General features: G+C 39.0%; 1 protein-coding gene and 1 long non-coding RNA gene across 5 annotated transcripts in view; one reads left to right on the top strand and one right to left on the bottom strand.

The window, feature by feature from the left end:
- tfec (transcription factor EC) overlaps nucleotides 1–883 on the bottom strand; it is a 50,141-nt gene extending 49,258 nt beyond the window's left edge. For 2 of the 4 annotated variants that reach the window (XM_079622123.1, XM_079622120.1), the window contains exons 1-2: nucleotides 636–883; nucleotides 412–533 (exon numbers count right to left, since the gene is read on the bottom strand). The gene's annotated coding sequence lies outside the window, so the exon portion shown is untranslated. Of the gene's footprint in view, nucleotides 1–411; nucleotides 537–635 lie in introns of all 4 variants that reach the window. The other 2 variants (XM_079622121.1, XM_079622122.1) reach the window with 2 other exon arrangements.
- A 6,116-nt stretch (nucleotides 884–6,999) lies between these two features.
- LOC307003550 lies at nucleotides 7,000–16,234 on the top strand. Its single transcript, XR_013798743.1, has 13 exons — nucleotides 7,000–7,212; nucleotides 7,684–7,784; nucleotides 8,105–8,202; nucleotides 8,379–9,310; nucleotides 10,006–10,215; nucleotides 10,686–10,786; nucleotides 11,099–11,194; nucleotides 11,367–12,297; nucleotides 12,929–13,138; nucleotides 13,743–13,843; nucleotides 14,161–14,256; nucleotides 14,432–15,384; nucleotides 15,496–16,234. It is a non-coding gene; the product is annotated as an uncharacterized lncRNA (long non-coding RNA).
- Nucleotides 16,235–19,322: the final 3,088 nt, after the last annotated feature.

Raw genomic sequence — 19,322 nt, 5'->3', positions numbered from 1 at the left:
TTAATTGTAAATCCATCCAGTGGCATCAAACCACCACACAAAACATACAGAGGGCTCCTGTGGTGTAATGTCTCCCTCTGGTGGTGGATGATGTGATGAACATCTTACACTGCACTAATTAAGTGGAAATTAACAGGTGGAATGTGTCTTTAACATACAAATAAATTGTAATATTCAGAAGAAGAAGAGTAAGCTCTTACAAAAATGCTACTGCTGTAAAACTGCCATAAATATAAGAAATAAAAACTATTCTTGCACAGTTTGAAGGTGGTCCCATATTCGGTTTAGTTGTAAATGCTTTCTGGAGGAAGTCCCTCTCAAACAGCACCTGCAACCGACCAGCAGCACACACACACACTCTGTGTAGTTTCTCAATTAGAGATGTCAGAACATATATATATACATATATACCTTTATAGAAGATGTTAATCCCTCTGAAAGTGAAGAGGTGACCGGAGACGCGCCAGGTGGGAGATATGCACCGCGAGCTGAACACAACAAAACCACGTGTCGCATCGCGAGACTGTCCGATTCTGCTGAAGAGAGAAGAGGGAGTGCACGTGACATATTTGTCGTGAAAACACTACAACATCAATACAAACATATAATTACTCCAATACAAAAAAAAAATAGACCTTGGGACTTTTACGAAAGGACGTCACGTGGTAAGTTTCTTACAGGTGTGAGTCACGTTACACTCGAATCTTGCACTTTATCGCCGTTTTAGTCAGTTTTGTTTGCTGTCGACCTGTAATATGTGTTGTTGAGGGAAATTAGGATCCTGTCACTGAGCTGTCATCTGCAGGGTCTTACTTTCATACCATTAAAACGGTTAAACGGAATGTGATCAATTGTCATGGATCTACAGGTGTTAGTCTGAAAGTAAAGCTCGCTTGTGCCGCCTAGTGGAGCGGATGGAAAAAGTTTTTTTGTATTTTAAAATACGCATGCGTGAAAGCTGTTGACTCTTCTGTCAGATGCAGTTTAAGTAAAGTGTGCCTGTCCTGAGAAAAACGTGTCGTCCTGATTCAGTATCTGCTGTCAGATGAGATGTCAGATATGTAAGTTTCGTGGATTATGCGTGTCTCATGGGATCATTCTGTAATAGTTTGGCTTTTTTGTTTTTAAAGCCTGATGCTGGTCACTATTCACTGCCATTATATGGCACTTGTGGTCCATAATAAGTGTACAATGCATTAGAAAAACACCAGGGTGAGTAGGGGAGGGGCACAACCTAATGCTTTTTGACTTTCTCCATTTTTCACCTACTTTGGGTTCAGAGTATTATTTTTTTCCACATGTCTAGTACAATTATGTGGTTTTGTTTTTATTAATACTTTTTTTCTTGATTAATTTACCCTGAAAGATTGGAAGTGAAATGTGACGACATGCCCCATAGGTGGGGTATACATTGTAACATGTGAGGGGCACATTGTAACATGACCATATTAATCAGATCTAATAAAAAATATACAAGAAATATTTGAATATTTTCTCAATAAAATACAATTATTAAGGTTTTCATATAAAATGATGGCATTTTTTAATTAAAATTAAATAAATTGAGTTTGACAACAAACACACCACAAATGACAGCTATACAGCATAGTTCAAAACATTAATAATTTCTGAACATTGACTCTCAGTTTTTATTCGCCTTTTCTCATGGTTTCTCAATAGAATTCATAAAAGTATAGAATATAATATTTCTAATAGGGGCACATTGTAACGCAGTGTTAACTTACGACATGCCCCGTCACAACTGGGATTTAAACCGACCAGTGTCTTCTGCTGGTTAGATCAGCATTAAACAACTTTTAAATAACAGATTGGAGATTAAAATAATATCAGATTTGTCTAATTTTAAATAAAAACAGAAAACAAAATGAATGTAAGTAAAAAATGTACAGTGTAAATCAAAAGTAAAAAAAAGTTCTAAATTTTGGCAAAATATTTTCTGTATATATTTGATATGGCAACTAGTAGCCTAAATACACTAAGTTTCATCATGATGGCATGTGTGGAAGTATTTAAAACAAGTGTGTTACAACTAGCCCCGTGTTAGGTTGTGCCCCGCTCTCCATTATGACTTAATTTTTATTTTAGCGTGAACTAACCGATTATTCAGATACATTATTATTAAAGTCTGTATTAAAATGACAGATTGACAATCTAAGTTATTTATAAAACATAACCTGACCCTACACACACAGGACAAGCGCTTTGGAGAAGGGATGGATGGATGACGGGCACATGAGACCAGATGAGTGTGTTAATCTGCTTCTTCTTGAGGACAATAAGTGTATCTGCATTATTATACAGAAGCGGCTGATCAAGATCTTTAGGTTTACTAGAAATCTTCCAGACTGGTGTGTTGGACCGTTTTGTTTTGCATAAAATGTGACAATTTATAGAAAAAAAAAAAGTAAAATAAATGATGTTATTTGCAAATTATGTTTGTGTTGTCAGTTTGAGTTTGATAATAAAGTTCTTCATGACCATTTTTGTGATTGTTTGTACATTTGATGCAACTTGTTTTAATAAATGGTTTGGAATATTGTTTCGTAACAAAACATGTTGTACATGTAACTACAATGATTCAGATTCAATCCTGAGCAGACATTTTTTAAATCATCCTAACATTACTTCTATACAGATGAAACAATAAAGTTCTTCATATAAATGAACACTGATCATGTGTAAGAAATTACTGGAACACTTTAGTGAGTAATAGCTGACAAATCCAAGATCCCAAAAGCTAAAACAAAAAATTGTAAACCGGTTCTGTTGCTCAAATGATAATAGTCATATTTTTTATCATGGAAAGTCGTGGTTCAAATCCTACTATTTTTACGTTTGAATTAAGACAGAAAACGTTAAAGCTCTAAACTTGAATCTACCATGTAAATATCAGTGGCTCAAATATTGTATTTTACACATTACACATGGAGTCCTTTGTTTTATATGCAACAATAGGATTTTGAACAAAGTTCTCAAGAAAACTTTTTTTGAGCTCATATCCAACTATTGCTTATATTGTGTAAAATACACAATATAATACAGTAAATCAACTACAGACAATCTAACTGAAAAAAGCATAACAAAAAATAATGCAAACAGCACAAAGTCTGTGGCTCAGTTGTTGGTCATTTGGCAAAATGCTACTGTTTTCCATCATACACCTGTTCAAAACACCTCCAGACTTCAATTCCCACTTAAATCTTCAATTACTTATCTAAAATTAAACCTTCTAAAACAATGCAAATTCTGTGGCTCAGTGGTAAAACCCCTGCCTATCATACAATGAGTTCCTGGTTCAAATCCTGCCATTATTGATATTTTCATTATAGAAAACAAAGCCCAGTACAGTACGGTGCGGTGCAGTGGTTAAGCACACATTAACTGCAGATAATACTGCAATGAAAACATGGGTGCATACACAACAACATCAGAACTTTTTATATTCTTTTATGGTCATTAGATTCGATATGCAATGTTATTATAATTCCCACAAATCACCACAGGAGGGCGAAACACTTTTATGTTTATTAGACTTGATTTGCAACGGTGTAATTCCCACAAATCACCACAGGAGGGCGAAACACTTATGTTCATTAGACTCGATTTGCAACGGTGTAATTCACACACATCACCACAGGAGGGCGAAACACTTTTATGTTTATTTGACTCAATTTGCAACGGTGTAATTCACACAAATCACCACAGGAGGGCGAAACTCTTTTATGTTTATTGGACTCAATTTGCAACGGTGTAATTCATACAAATCACCACAGGAGGGCGAAACACTTTTATGTTCATTAGACTCGATTTGCAACGGTGTAATTCACACAAATCACCACAGGAGGGCGAAACACTTTTATGTTCATTAGACTCGATTTGCAACGGTGTAATTCACACAAATCACCACAGGAGGGCGAAACTCTTTTATGTTTATTAGACTCGATTTGCAGCGGTGTAATTCACACAAATCACCACAGGAGGGCGAAACACTTTTATGTTTATTTGACTCAATTTGCAACGGTGTAATTCACACAAATCACCACAGGAGGGCGAAACACTTTTATGTTCATTAGACTCGATTTGCAACGGTGTAATTCATACAAATCACCACAGGAGGGCGAAACACTTTTATGTTCATTAGACTCGATTTGCAACGGTGTAATTCATACAAATCACCACAGGAGGGCGAAACACTTTTATGTTTATTGGACTCAATTTGCAACGGTGTAATTCATACAAATCACCACAGGAGGGCGAAACACTTTTATGTTCATTAGACTCGATTTGCAACGGTGTAATTCACACAAATCACCACAGGAGGGCGAAACACTTTTGTGTTTATTTGACTCAATTTGCACACGGTGTAATTCACACAAATCACCACAGGAGGGCGAAACACTTTTATGTTTATTAGACACAATTTGCAATGGTGTAATTCACACAAATCACCACAGGAGGGCGAAACACTTTTATGTTAATTAGACTCGATTTGCAACGGTGTAATTCACACAAATCACCACAGGAGGGCGAAACACTTTTATGTTTATTAGACTTGATTTGCAACGGTGTAATTCACACAAATCACCACAGGAGGGCGAAACACTTTTATGTTTATTAGACACAATTTGCAATGGTGTAATTCATGGAAATTACCACAGGAGGGCACACATCGTTTTAGGTCTTTTGACTTTTTTTGCAAATCAATTTATTTGAACAGAAGACACTGATTGGCTGATATATCTGATTGGCTGTTCATGTTGCATTGCGTTATGAGTATATTCTTCTGCTTTCACCCTCTAGCAGAAGGATAGTACATTAGTTACATAGGCTCGACTTGTATTGATGTAACTCACATACATAACCACAGGAGGGCGCAACAAATTTAAGTTCATTGGATTTCAATTGTTTTCATTCACAAAAATTTGTGCAAATAAGTCACTCTTTTGATTTATTTGCAATTATATATATTTACATTTTGAACAGAAGACAGGGCTGAACATAGATAGTGTAAATAGTTCTGATTGGCAGTTTATATGTTTTTCTGCACTCACCATCTTACTGAAGTGTAGCGCATTTAAGGTCATTAGACTGTGTAATTCATAAAATCACCACTGAAGGGCGCAATAACAAGCTTGAATATAAAAGTAACTTTAAATAATAAGCAAAATAAAAATCATTTTCACACTAATATCAAACAAGTTTTACCATCAAGAATTGCTCTTTTTTTTAAAAATGTGTGTGTGTGTGTAACTAGACCCACTATTGTTCTTTAATTGTGTTGTCTTCAGTGGTATAGTGGTAGCGGTACCATCACTGAAGCGCAAGGTTGCTGGTTCTATTCCAACTTCTTGTTGCGGTTTTATTCTGTTGTGAGTTCAGACTCCGTTTCGAAAGATAAAGGTACCAGGAGAACCAGCTGAACTGTGCAGGTGCTGGTGGTGCAGTGGTGAAGTCATGGTATTGCCTTCCTAAGGTTCATGGTTTGAGCCTGGGTCAGGTGTCTGCCACTATGTTACTCTGTGTGTGAGGTGGTGATAGAGATGTGGGTTCTAGTCTCACTTTAACTGGTTTATTGCAGAAGCACAACAGTGAAGTATGAGTTCCAGCAGGAGAAAGCCAAGAGATCTGTGGCTCACAGGTATGAGTGCTGCCTCATGGTTCAGAGGTTCCTGGTTCTAATCCCAGTCAGATCTCCAAGAAATCAGCAGATGAGGGACTGGTGGAGAAGTGAGGATAGGATGGAGGAGGTGTAGTCTGGGTCCTGGTGGAGAGGAAGAAGGCATGGAGGAGGTGTAGTCTGGGTCCTGGTGGAGAGGAAGAAGGGATGGAGGAGTGAGAAGGAGTCTTAGTGGTGGAGGAATTTTTTTTTTCTGTGCGCTGGATATAGGGCATTTCATGCTACCATTGAAATGGTTAAGTAAACATTGGCGTATAACCGCTGCTGGTTATGGTCCCAGAAATCCCCAGGGGGAGGAGTAAGGTCATTCCCTCCCCCCTTCGTGTCTGAGCTTGTCCGCCCTGATCTGATCCCATGTTCGCCGTTCCTCACCGCATCCACGCTTCAGTGTCCAGGCCGGTCTCGAACCGGGATCCTCCCGCCAGGAGAGGACAAGCTCAACCCACTGAGCCACTGGCACTTCCACACCAACTCTGCTTTTTTGGGGGGCATGTCTTTATTATGTGGACAAAACCAGTGAAACTAAAGCATTTTAACACAAAGAGTGAGATTCGAACCCGGACTCTCCACATGACGGAGCGACACAACGTCCACTGAGCCACAGAACCTGTAATGCAATGATCATATTTTAAATTTAAAGTTTATCTTAACCCATGTTTACGCTGGGTAAAAGATGCTCATTATTGATTGATAACTCATTGATTACTCTGCAAGATTGTTTGTGTATTTATTTCTGGACAAAGTATTTCTTAAGATTTATTATTCAATTATGAGAAAACCAAAGCTACTCTTATAGAAATCTTTTTTTGTTCTGTTTGACATTGAAATATGCAAACTGATATAAGATAAATATACGCAATAATACATTTATTGTAATTTAAGTTATTCTTTGTGTCAATCTGTGTGTGATTTTGTTGTCCCGTATTCTTTTTAAATAAATAAATATATTGGCCCTCCTGTGGGGATTTGTAATATGAATTACACCGTTGCAAACCGAGTCGAATGAACAATAGTTCGCCCTCCTGTGGTGATTTATGTGAAGTACACCAGTGCAAATCTTGTGTGACACTTTACAGTCTATGGTAACACTGCTGCAAATCAAGTCTACTTCTTTTTATTATTATTGTTTCGCCCTCCAGTTGTGATTTGTGTGAATTACACCGCTGGAAATCGAGTCTTATAAAATAAAATTTGTTTCACCCTCCTGTGGTGATTTGTGTAAACTAACACCGTCACAAATCGAGTGTGATCTCGCCACTATAACCCGACGACAGTAAAGTGCAGTTGTTCCTCCGCTCCTCTAGGCGGCAGAAGCGGTTTCTCCTTCAGTCTGACACTTCTGCTGCTTGACAACATGACGCTTGATGACAATCACAACAACACGTGCAGATCCTGCAGATGACAAGATGACAGCTCTCAATGTCACTTTAACAGCGCATATTACAGCTCAACTGCAAATAAAACCGACACACACACGGATAAAATGAAGGAACTGAGTGTCACGAGACTCACCTGTGAGTAACTTTCCGCATAAAGTCAATTTCTCTTGTCAAATGACTTGCTCGCTCTATCAAATCAGTCGCTAGTTGTAGCGTTACCTTTTTAGTCTCTGAATGAATCGCCCTCTGATATTCACACTATAAAGTGTAATAAGAAGGACTCAGTTGATATTGCAGTGTTTTCTGGATTGGTGTGTGAGAGTCAGCAGGAGTTGTGTGTGTGTGAAGCTCTGATGTTCTCCTGTTGATTCATGCTTTTCTACTTCCGGTTAATACTGGGATATTAGTGTGGTATTGATTCTGTTTTCATAATTGTGTGTTGTGTAAGACAGTAATTGAATTAAACAAGACGAACATTAGATTGATTTATACAGCATTAGTGATGTGTAAAATATTTCATTTTAGACCATTTTTTATTTTTTTTTATTTTTTATTTTTAGATATACAGTGTGTAATGATGTGTTTGTTTATGCCGTGACTCTACAGAATCAGAGATGTGTTGTGGAGTGTAAACCCGTCATCAGAAGCAGAGATCAGAGTCGTGTGGACAGACATTCACTGTAATGATGGACTTCTGCTCATGACAGGTAATGTGTGATTGTGTGTTTTACTGTGATAAACATGTGGGTTCCCATCACTTTCTTTTTTCCCCCTTTGAAAAGCAAATGATGGGAACCTAAATAGGTGGGGAATAAACACTTCATTAAAAGAACAGTAGATTGAGCCAAAAGATTATTATTGATTCAGCATTCATACTATGTATTATATATATATATCATTTTTTGTACAGCTTTAGGATTTTAATTTATGTAACCGATTACATGTAACTATCGTTTAGACAATTCTGATGTTTCAGTTATTCAGTGTGTAATATAAAGTAATGTTTATGTTTATGTTTCCTCTCCAGAATACGGGATGTGTTTGGAGCGTCCGGTCATCAGAAGCAGAGATCTGAGTCGTGTGGACGGACGTTCCCTGTAATGATGGACTTCTGCTGATGGACGGGTAAGACTTCTAATGTGTGAATGTTGTTGTTTGGCTCTAAACATGTAGGTTACCATCATTTTCTTTTTGGAGGGTCACACCTTTCAAAAGCAAATGATGGGAACCTAAATAGGAGGGGAAGGAACGGCATGCCAGAATTTTGAGTCTGCTAAATTTTTGTTCTTCATTGTATCAAGAAGCATAACCCCTGCTGGACATCGTGACGGGGTTCGGGGGGGACCCGACACGTCCCCATCCCTTCATACACACACCATTCACTCGTATCGCGGAGATCTGGCTGGGATTGAACCAGCAACCTCTGAACCCGTGAGGCAGCGCTCTTACCTGTGAGCCACAGATCTCTTGCTGAGACATGTGCAGGAACTTATATTTGACTTTTCTCCTGGATGAGGCCTGTGATTTTACAATAAATCTTGCTGAGGCGAGGATTGAACCCAAGCCTCCAGTGCAACCTTATCAGCCGAGAACGTGTGTGTAACCACTTGCACCACTGTGTCTTTCACACTCAGTACTGGCGTCTGGGGCCTTTTCTTTGATACAACTATCGATAACAATTTAATTTAAATTAAACTACCCAACCCTTCACACACACACACCATTCACTCATATCGCAGAGATCAGGCTGGACTCGAACCAGCAACCTCTGAACCCGTGAGGCAGCGCTCTTACCTGTGAGCCGCAGATCTCTTGTCTCAACATGTGAAGGAACTTATATGTCACTATTATCCTGAGAGTTTCCAATAAAGCAGTTAAAGAGAGATTTGAACCCGTGTCTTCATCACAGCCTCTTCCTCAGAGAGAGTGTGTGTTTATCCATTCGCCCATCATGGATTTCAAAACAATAACTGGTTTTCGGGACTCCTCGTCTAATGAGAACAATTGAAAGTCAGCAATAGTGGGATTTGAACTCAGGACGCTGTGATTGAAACACAACACTTTCTCTCCTGAGCCACTGAGACTGCAGAGATGAGGAGTGTTTTCAACAGGTTTGATCCAGAGCTTTGTGTTAAATGATGAATAACTAAAGCAAATGTGGGGTTTGAACCAGAACTTTCTGCCTTGAAAGGGAGACAACTATCCACTGAGCCACAGAACCCATGAGGCAAAGGTCATATTTTACATTTAAAGTTCATCTTAACGCATGTTTACGCTGGGTAAAAGATGCTCATTATTGATTGATAACTCATTGACTACTCTGCAAGTTTTTTTGTGTATTTATTTCTGGTCCAAGTATTTCTTTAGATTTATTATTCAATTATGAGAAAACCAAAGCTACTCTTATGGAAATCTTTTTTTGTTCTGTTTGACATTTGACATTGAAATATGCAAACTGATATATATAAGATAAATATACGCTATAATACATTTATTGTAATTTAAGTTATTCTTTGTGTCAATCTGTGTGTGATTTTGTTGTCCCGTATTCTTTTTAAATAAATAAATATATTGGCCCTCCTGTGGGGATTTGTAATATGAATTACACCGTTGCAAACCGAGTCGAATGAACAATAGTTCGCCCTCCTGTGGCGATTTATGTGAAGTACACGACTGCAAATCTTGTGTGACACTTTACAGTCTATGGTAACACTGCTGCAAATCAAGTCTACTTCTTTTTTTTATTATTGTTTCGCCCTCCAGTGGTGATTTGTGTGAATTACACCGCTGGAAATCGAGTCTTATAAAATAAAATTTGTTTCACCCTCCTGTGGTGATTTGTGTAAACTAACACCGTCACAAATCGAGTGGGATCTCTCCACTATAACCCGACGACAGTAAAGTGCAGTTGTTCCTCCGCTCCTCTAGGCGGCAGAAGCGGTTTCTCCTTCAGTCTGACACTTCTGCTGCTTGACAACATGACGCTTGATGACAATCACAACAACACGTGCAGATCCTGCAGATGAGAAGATGACAGCTCTTAATGTCACTTTAACAGCGCATATTACAGCTCAACTGCAAATAAAACCGACACACACACGGATCAAATGAAGGAACCGAGTGTCACGAGACTCACCTGTGAGTAACTTTCCGCACAAAGTCAATTTCTCTGATCAAATGACTTGCTCGCTCTATCAAATCAGTCGCTAGTTGTAGCGTTACCTTTTTAGTCTCTGAATGAATCGCCCTCTGATATTCACTCTATAAAGTGTAATAAGAAGGACTCAGTTGATATTGCAGTGTTTTCTGGATTGGTGTGTGAGAGTCAGCAGGAGTTGTGTGTGTGTGAAGCTCTGATGTTCTCCTGTTGATTCATGCTTTTCTACTTCCGGTTAATACTGGGATATTAGTGTGGTATTGATTCTGTTTTCATAATTGTGTGTTGTGTAAGACAGTAATTGAATTAAACAAGACGAACATTAGATTGATTTATACAGCATTAGTGATGTGTAAAATATTTCATTTTAGACCATTTTTTATTTTTTTATTTTTTTATTTTTAGATATACAGTGTGTAATGATGTGTTTGTTTATGCCGTGACTCTACAGAATCAGAGATGTGTTGTGGAGTGTAAACCCGTCATCAGAAGCAGAGATCAGAGTCGTGTGGACAGACATTCACTGTAATGATGGACTTCTGCTCATGACAGGTAATGTGTAATGTGTGATTGTGTGTTTTACTGTGATAAACATGTAGATTTGCACATTCTTTTTGAAAAGCAAATGATGGGAACCTAAATAGTTGGGGAATAAACACTTCATTAAAAGAACAGTAGATTGAACCAAAAGATTATTATTGATTCCGCATTCATACTATGTATTAAATATATATTTTTTACAGCTTTAGGACTTTAATTTATGTAACCGATTACATGTAACTATCGTTTAGACATACAATGATGATGGTTTAGTTATTTAGTGTGTAATGTAAAGTAATGTTTGTGTTTATGTTTCCTCTCCAGAATACGGGATGTTTGGAGCGTCCGGTCATCAGAAGCAGAGATCTGAGTCGTGTGGACGGACGTTCCCTGTAATGATGGACTTCTGCTGATGGACGGGTAAGACTTCTCATGTGTGAATGAATGTTTGGCTCTAAACATGTAGGTTACCATCATTTTCTTTTTGGAGGGTCACACCTTTATAAAGCAAATGATGGGAACCTAAATAGGAGGGGAAGGGACGGCATGCCAGAATTTTGAGTCTGCTAATTTTCTTCTTCATTGTATAAAGAAGCATAACCCCTGCTGGACATCGTGACGGGGTTCGGGGGGGACCCGACGCGTCCCCATCCCTTCATACACACACCTTTCACTCGTATCGCGGAGATCTGGCTGGGATTGAACCAGCAACCTCTGAACCCGTGAGGCAGCGCTCTTACCTGTGAGCCACAGATCTCTTGCTGAGACATGTGCAGGAACTTATATTTGACTTTTCTCCTGGATGAGGCCTGTGATGATTTTACAATAAATCTTGCTGAGGTGAGGATTGAACCCAAGCCTCCAGTGCAACCTTATCAGCCGAGAACGTGTGTGTAACCACTTGCACCACTGTGTCTTTCACACTCATTACTGGCGTCTGGGGCCTTTTCTTTGATACAACTATCGATAACAATTTAATTTAAATTAAACTACCCAACCCTTCACACACACACACCATTCACTCATATCGCAGAGATCAGGCTGGACTCGAACCAGCAACCTCTGAACCCGTGAGGCAACGCTCTTACCTGTGAGCCACAGATCTCGTCTCAACATGTGAAGGAACTTATATTTCACTATTATCCTGAGAGTTTCCAATAAAGCAGTTAAAGAGAGATTTGAACCCATGTCTTCATCACTGTCTCTTCCTCAGAGAGTGTGTGTTTATCCACTCGCCCATCATGGATTTCACAGCAATAACTGGTTTTCGGGACTCCTCGTCTAATGAGAACAATTGGAAGTCAGCCACAGTGGGATTTGAACTCAGGACGCTGTGATTGAAACACAACACTTTCTCTCCTGAGCCGCTGAGACTGCAGAGATGAGGAGTGTTTTCAACAGGTTTGATCCAGAGCTTTGTGTTAAATGATGAATAACTTCAGCAAATGTGGGGTTTGAACCAGGACTTTCTGCCTTGAAAGGGAGACAACTATCCACTGAGCCACAGAACCCATGAGGCAAAGGTCATATTTTACATTTAAAGTTTATCTTAACGCATGTTTACGCTGGGTAAAAGATGCTCATTATTGATTGATAACTCATTGACTACTCTGCAAGATTTTTTGTGTATTTATTTCTGGTCCAAGTATTTCTTTAGATTTATTATTCAATTATGAGAAAACCAAAGCTACTCTTATGGAAATCTTTTTTTGTTCTGTTTGACATTTGACATTGAAATATGCAAACTGATATATATAAGATAAATATACGCTATAATACATTTATTGTAATTTAAGTTATTCTTTGTGTCAATCTGTGTGTGATTTTGTTGTCCTGTCTTCTTTTTAAAGAAATAAATATATTGGCCCTCCTGTGGGGATTTGTAATATGAATTACACCGTTGCAAACCGAGTCGAATGAACTTAAAATAGTTCGCCCTCCTGTGGCGATTTATGTGAAGTACACCACTGCAAATCTTGTGTGACACTTCTACAGTCTATGGTAACACTGCTGCAAATCAAGTCTACTTCTTTTTTTTATTATTGGTTCGCCCTCCAGTGGTGATTTGTGTAAACTACACCGCTGGAAATCGAGTGGGATCTCTCCACTATAACCCGACGACAGTAAAGTGCAGTTGTTCCTCCGCTCCTCTAGGCGGCAGAAGCGGTTTCTCCTTCAGTCTGACACTTCTGCTGCTTGACAACATGACGCTTGATGACAATCACAACAACACGTGCAGATCCTGCAGATGACAAGATGACAGCTCTTAATGTCACTTTAACAGCGCATATTACAGCTCAACTGCAAATAAAACCGACACACACACGGATAAAATGAAGGAACCGAGTGTCACGAGACTCACCTGTGAGTAACTTTCCGCATAAAGTCAATTTCTCTGATCAAATGACTTGCCTGCTCTATAGCAAATCAATCGCTAGTTGTAGCGTTAACTTTTTAGTCTCTGAATGAATCGCCCTCTGATATTCACTCTATAAAGTGTAATAAGAAGGACTCAGTTGATATTGCAGTGTTTTCTGGATTGGTGTGTGAGGGTCAGCAGGAGTTGTGTGTGTGTGAAGCTCTGATGTTCTCCTGTTGATTCATGCTTTTCTACTTCCGGTTATGACTGGGATATGGGAGTAAAACACAGCCTTTAAAATGGTATTTTAATTCAAAATGTCATAATACTACAGGCATGAAACAATGAAGTAAAGAGAAGTGACTAGACACATTGCGTATAATTTCTGTAATCTTGTTCTGATGTTTGTTGGTCTGTAGATTCTTTAGTTTTTAGATCTATTCAGTGTTTTCTTCATTCTGTGGCCGTAAGACAGTAATTCAATTAAACGAGATGAACAGTAGATTTACTGATACAGCATTACTGATGTATAGCAGGTTTAATTTACTTTTTTTTATTTTTAGATGTACAGTGTGTAATGATGTGTTTGTTTATGCCATGACTCTACAGAATCAGAGATGTGTTGTGGAGTGTAAACCCGTCATCAGAAGCAGAGATCAGAGTCGTGTGGACAGACATTCACTGTAATGATGGACTTCTGCTCATGACAGGTAATGTGTAATGTGTGATTGTGTGTTTTACTGTGATAAACATGTGGGTTCCCATCACTTTCTTTTTTCCCTTTTGAAAAGCAAATGATGGGAACCTAAATAGGTGGGGAATAAACACTTTATTAAAAGAACAGTAGATTGAACCAAAAGATTATTATTGATTCCGCATTCATACTATGTATTAAATATATATTTTTTACAGCTTTAGGACTTTAATTTATGTAACCGATTACATGTAACTATCGTTTAGACATACAATGATGATGGTTTAGTTATTCAGTGTGTAATGTAAAGTAATGTTTATGTTTCCTCTCCAGAATACGGGATGTTTGGAGCGTCCGGTCATCAGAAGCAGAGATCTGAGTCGTGTGGACGGACGTTCCCTGTAATGATGGACTTCTGCTGATGGACGGGTAAGACTTCTCATGTGTGAATGTTGTTGTTTGGCTCTAAACATGTAGGTTCCCATCATTTTAATTTTGGAGGGTCACACCTTTATAAAGTAAATGATGGGAACCTAAATAGGAGGGGAAGGGACGGCGGGCCAGAATTTGGAGTCTGCTAATTTTTCTTCTTCATTGTATCAAGAAGCATAACCCCTGCTGGACATCGTGACGGGGTTCGGGGGGGACCCGACACGTCCCCATCCCTTCATACACACACCATTCACTCGTATCGCGGAGATCTGGCTGGGATTGAACCAGCAACCTCTGAACCCGTGAGGCAGCGCTCTTACCTGTGAGCCACAGATCTCTTGCTGAGACATGTGCAGGAACTTATATTTGACTTTTCTCCTGGATGAGGCCTGTGATTTTACAATAAATTTTGCTAAGGTGGGGATTGAACCCAAGCCTCCAGTGCAACCTTATCAGCCGAGAACGTGTGTGTAACCACTTGCACCACTATGTCTTTCACACTCATTGCTGGCGTCTGGGGCCTTTTCTTTGATACAACTATCGATAACAATTTAATTTAAATTAAACTACCCAACCCTTCACACACACACACCATTCACTCATATCGCAGAGATCAGGCTGGACTCAAACCAGCAACCTCTGAACCCGTGAGGCAGCGCTCTTACCTGTGAGCCGCAGATCTCTTGTCTCAACATGTGAAGGAACTTATATGTCACTATTATCCTGAGAGTTTCCAATAAAGCAGTTAAAGAGGGATTTGAACACGTGTCTTCATCACTGTCTCTTCCTCAGAGAGTGTGTGTTTATCCACTCGCCCATCATGGATTTCACAGCAATAACTGGTTTTCGGGACTCCTCGTCTAATGAGAACAATTGGAAGTCAGCAATAGTGGGATTTGAACTCAGGACGCTGTGATTGAAACACAACACTTTCTCTCCTGATCCACTGAGACTGCAGAGATGAGGAGTGTTTTCAACAGGTTTGATCCAGAGCTTTGTGTTAAATGATGAATAACTTCAGCAAATGTGGGGTTTGAACCAGGACATTCCAGATTGAAAGGGAGACAACTATCCACTGAGCCACAGAACCCATTCATTGGGATTTGATCACAGGTCTCTGTTGCAGTGTTGTAAATCAAAGGCTTGCATTGATCATTACACCACTGAGTTTCAGGTAGAACATTGCGCTTTATAATCTCTTTATCTTGTTTGTAGTGTAAAAACAATTAAAATTAGCACACAATGATCCTCTCCACCACAGAGTGTGTGTAAAACTCAGGGCTGGGTTAGTCTTTTACATTAGTTTTAATTACTTTTTTGTAGTTCCAATGTGTACTTTTTGTCATTGTGGGAAAAATACTAAATTGCTATCCTTTATATTTACTGACATTAGCAAGGGTTTGTAATTAGACTTGACTTTCATTATCTGACTAAACTGAATGTCTGTTGCTACTTTTCTTGATATTATTCTTATTTTATTTTACTGTGAAAATATGTTGCTCTTTTGTTGTTGGTTGTCAAGTTATTTTACATTCAAACCTGTTATTGTGCCCTCCTGTGGTGATTGTTTGAAAACACAGTCTAATGATATTAAATGCGCTACACTTCTGTAAGAGGGTGAGAGCAGAAAAACATAAGAACTGTCAATCAGAACCATTTACATTATCTATGTGTCCTGTCTTCTGTGCATATTTGCAAATAAGTCAAAATAGTTAAACGGGTTTTGCTCTCCTGCGATAATTTGTGTGAATTACACCAAAACAAATGAAGACCAATGAACATAAAAGTGTTTCGCCCTCCTGTGGTGATTTGTGTGAATTACACCGTTGCAAATTGTGTCTTAATAAACATAAAAGTGTTTCGCCCTCCTGTGGTGATTTGTGTGAATTACACCGTTGCAAATTACATGAATTACACCGTTGCATATTGAGTCCAATAAACATAAAAGTGTTTCGCCCTCCTGTGGTGATTTGTGTGAATTACACCGTTGCAAATTGTGTCTTAATAAACATAAAAGTGTTTCGCCCTCCTGTGGTGATTTGTGTGAATTACACCGTTGCAAATTGAGTCCAATAAACATAAAAGTGTTTCGCCCTCCTGTGGTGATTTGTGTGAATTACACCGTTGCAAATTGAGTCTAATAAACATAAAAGTGTTTCGCCCTCCTGTGGTGATTTGTGTGAATTACACCGTTGCAAATTGAGTCTAATAAACATAAAAGTGTTTCGCCCTCCTGTGGTGATTTGTGTGAATTACACCGTTGCAAATTGTGTCTTAATAAACATAAAAGTGTTTCGCCCTCCTGTGGTGATTTGTGTGAATTACACCGTTGCAAATCATGTCTAATTAACATAAAAGTGTTTTGCCCTCCTGTGGTGATTTGTGTAAATTACACCGTTGCAAATCATGTCTAATAAACATAAAAGAGTTTCGCCCTCCTGTGGTGATTTGTGTAAATTACACCGTTGCAAATCATGTCTAATTAACATAAAAGTGTTTCGCCCTCCTGTGGTGATTTGTGTAAATTACACCGTTACAAATCGAGTCTAATTAACATAAAAGTGTTTTGCCCTCCTGTGGTGATTTGTGTAAATTACACCGTTACAAATCGAGTCTAATTAACATAAAAGTGTTTTGCCCTCCTGTGGTGATTTGTGTGAATTACACCGTTACAAATCGAGTCTAATTAACATAAAAGTGTTTTGCCCTCCTGTGGTGATTTGTGTGAATTACACCGTTGCAAATCATGTCTAATAAACATAAAAGAGTGTCGCCCTCCTGTGGTGATTTGTGTGAATTACACCGTTACAAATCGAGTCTAATTAACATAAAAGTGTTTTGCCCTCCTGTGGTGATTTGTGTAAATTACACCGTTACAAATCGAGTCTAATTAACATAAAAGTGTTTTGCCCTCCTGTGGTGATTTGTGTGAATTACACCGTTGCAAATCGAATCTAATGAACTTAAATTAGTTTTAATGTAATTTAATGTATGTAAAAGGGGATTTGAACTCATGAACAGTGAAACTCACTTTATCTCCTGAGCCACTGAAACTTGAAGGGTTGTGTTGGTCTGAGGTTTATCGTGGGCTTTGTTTTCTATAAAGAAAATATTAGTAAACAACAGGATTTGAAGCAGGAACTCTTTGTATGATGGGCAAGTGCACAGAACCTTACTGTAATATTCATTGTTTTGTTTTGGCTTTTCTGATCTTGGATTTGTCAGCTATTACTCTCTAAAGTGTTCCAGTAATTTCTTACACATTAATCAGTGTTCATTTATCTGAAGAACTTTATTAATTAATTAATTCATTACATTTATATAGCGCCTTTCTGACACTCAAAGCGCTTTACATAGAAGGGGGGAATCTCCTCAACCACCACCGATGTGCAGCATCCACCCTGTTTGATCTGTATGGAAGTAATATTAGGATGATTTTAAAAATGTCTGCTCAGGATTGAATCTGCATCATTTGCTATCATATACAAAATATTTTGTTACACATAAGCTGTAAGTTGTATCAAATGTACAAACAATCACAAAAATGGTCATGAAGAACTTTATTATCAAATTCAAACTGACAACACAAACATAACTTATAAATAACATTTATTTATTTTTTCAAATAAATGTTGTCACATTTTATGCAATACAGTCCAAAACACCAGCCTGGAAGATTTCTAGTAAACCTAAAGATCTTGGTCCTGCTGTTTCCATATAATAATGCAGATACACTTATTGTCCTCAAGAAGAAGCAGATTAACACACTCATCTGGTCTCATGTGCCCGTCATCCATCCATCCCATCTCCAAAGCACTTGTCCTGTGTGTGTGTGTGTGTGTGTGTGTGTGGACCCTTGTCCTGTGTGTGTGTGTGTGTGTGTGTGTGGACCCTTGTCCTGTGTGTGTGGACCCTTGTTGTGTGTGTGTGTGTGTGTGTGTGTGGACCCTTGTCCTGTGTGTGTGTGTGTGTGTGTGTGTGTGTGTGTGTGTGTGTGTGTGGACCCTTGTCCTGTGTGTGTGTGTGTGTGTGTGTGTGGACCCTTGTCCTGTGTGTGTGGACCCTTGTCCTGTGTGTGTGGACCCTTGTCCTGTGTGTGTGTGTGTGTGTGTGTGTGTGTGTGTGTGTGTGTGTGTGAACCCTTGTCCTGTGTGTGTGGACCCTTGTTGTGTGTGTGTGTGTGTGTGTGTGTGTGTGGACCCTTGTCCTGTGTGTGTGTGTGTGTGTGTGTGTGGACCCTTGTCCTGTGTGTGTGTGTGTGTGTGTGTGTGGACCCTTGTCCTGTGTGTGTGTGTGTGTGTGTGTGTGTACCCTTGTCCTGTGTGTGTGGACCCTTGTTGTGTGTGTGTGTGTGTGTGTGTGTGTGTGTGTGTGTGTGTGTGTGTGTGTGTGTGGACCCTTGTCCTGTGTGTGTGGACCCTTGTTGTGTGTGTGTGTGTGTGTGTGTGTGTGTGTGTGTGTGTGTGTGTGGGGGGTCCTATCCTGTCCCAGCGTCTCGGCCCGAAAGCAGAGAAACACCCTGGACAAATGGCCAGTCCTTCACAGGGCAGTTGTTGAGTCAATAACAGTTTATTGAAACCTACAGACTGACAGTCGTGTGTACTTGTAACAACCCCAAATACAATTCACAGGTTCTCTACTGGACCAAAGATGTTATGTGGGCTCAATAACCAAGAAAACACACAAAATTCGTTTTAAAAAGTAACAATTTTGTTTTTATACAATCAGAATATTAAAACCCAATTCAACTGACTGTGTATTTGAAATGAATGATAATCAGCAATAAGTTAGCTTAGAAAAGAATAAGACATCAACAAACTGAGTAACATATTCAGCATTGGGTTTCAAAGGTTGTTGTGAAATACATAAAGATAATAATGTGATTATCTAACATGCATCATTTCATTACTCACCAATTGCAGATCACGAGGACATACGTCTGTGTTCAGGGCTGCCAACTTTTGAGTTTAGCTAAAACATTTGCTTTCATGGACTTCTTGTTTTCATTAGTCAGGTGTTCCTTTGTTTGAGTTCCCCGCCACACTAATCTTCATCACAGCTCT

This window comes from Phoxinus phoxinus (genome assembly GCF_949152265.1).
Source record: "Phoxinus phoxinus genome assembly, chromosome: 9".
NCBI lineage: Eukaryota > Metazoa > Chordata > Actinopteri > Cypriniformes > Leuciscidae > Phoxinus > Phoxinus phoxinus.
Note: the sequence above shows the minus strand (reverse complement) of the source record. Positions and strands in the feature narration are given on the sequence as shown.